We start from the raw sequence: 1,707 nt of genomic DNA on the forward strand, positions 1-1,707 counted from the left end.
CAGACCCACCCCCATCACCACCCCCAGTCTTCCTGCCCTGAGACAACCAGGTCCCGCCCCCAGACAACTCCGGCCCCACCTGGCCCTCAAGGCTCCTGCTTCCGGGGCTACCCTTGCATGCCTCAGTTTCTCTCTGTGTGGCAGGTAATGAAATGTTAAGGGTGTCAGCCCAGTGAACCGCCTTCCCTAGGGCTGCCGTGCGCCCCCAGCTTGCTTGGTGCAATGGACTCGGGTTCCTCTACACCTGGTAGCCTTGCTGAGGGGCCCGCAGAGCCTGGAGAGGAGAGGTGGGAGGGGGCGGATCCACCATCTCTCATCCCCCTCCCCTTAAGCAACAATATGCTCACCACCAGCACCAGCGGCTGGAGCATCTCACCAGAGTGGCTTCCTTGCTGTTGGATTGGACTTTTGGTGCAAACTTCTCTTCTGGGGTCAGCCTGGGGGTGCAGGCGGGCTGGATTGCATGGCTGCCAGCCTGGGTGCCATCCCACCCCCAAATGCTGACTACCAAAAGAGTAGAAGGAACCTCCCAAACCCAAACGTACTGCCATCAAGTCGGTTCTGTCTCAGAGACACCCAACAGGACAGAGTACAACTGCCCCTGTGGGTTTCCCAGTCTTTATGGGAGCAGACAGCCTCCAATTGCTCGTGCACTTAAACTGCAGCTCCGATCTTGCCCATGGGTAACCTACACCAGGGGGGGTCCCTCAATGTTTGGCTATCGCAATATCCCCAAGAGCCTCTAAAATGCACAGGAAACCTCAACACAGAAACACAGCAGTCCAATGAAAAACCAGGCAGAGGAGATCAACGGCTGCTTCACAAAAGAAGGCATCCAGGTGGGTAACCAATGCCTCATCGAGGGGCAGCGCAGGAGAGGGGAGACCCTGACAGGATGGAGGGGCACAGTAGCTGTCAGATGAGCTCAAGCCTAACAAACCCAAGTCGTGAGCATGACTGACGTAGCCCGGGCAGTGCTTTGCTCTGTTGTACTGAAGTCGCTTTGAGTCAGGACCGACTGGACCCCAGTGCCCAGCACAACAAATGCTTAAAGAGCCGTGCACAACCCTTTCCAAAATCACTTCCACCAAGGCAGTGCTGACTCACAGACAGCGGCCTGAAGGAGGGAGCAGAATTGCCGCTGGGGGTTCCACGGCTGTAGCTGTGTATGGGGGCAGAAAGCTTCTTCTTTCTCCTGTTGGTTGACTGGCTGGTGGTTTTGAACTACCAACCTTTCTGGTTAGCCGCTCAACTCGTAATTCACCATGCCACTGGGGCTCCTGTGGCAAGAACGGCGCATTGATTGTTTTTAAAAGAGAAAGAAGCAAAGCAGAGAACAACAAATGCCCGAGAGGCTGTACGGAGACTGGAACTCTTATTCCTTGCTGGGGGGGAGGGAGGGGTTCTGCAGAAGGGAGCCACCTCTGCAGACGACAGCATGGTGCAATGAATTCAAAAGAGGAATGGCCCACACAGACCACAGCATCCTCCCTAACCTGAGCCTGAAGAACTAGATGGTACCCAGCAACCAGAACTGACTGCTGGCACCAAGGTCACAATAGAATGGGTGAAAGAAGATAGGACAACACCCAAAGGCTTCAAAAAAGGTCCAGACTTACTGGTTGGAGAGACAAGAGGACACCCCCCTCCCCCCCAGACGAGGGACCCAAGGAGTTCTTCTAACATGAAAATGAAGATCTTCCCACA

Source organism: Echinops telfairi, unplaced genomic scaffold (genome assembly GCF_000313985.2).
Source record: "Echinops telfairi isolate 266 unplaced genomic scaffold, ASM31398v2 ScPeMD7_2291;HRSCAF=2852, whole genome shotgun sequence".
NCBI lineage: Eukaryota > Metazoa > Chordata > Mammalia > Afrosoricida > Tenrecidae > Echinops > Echinops telfairi.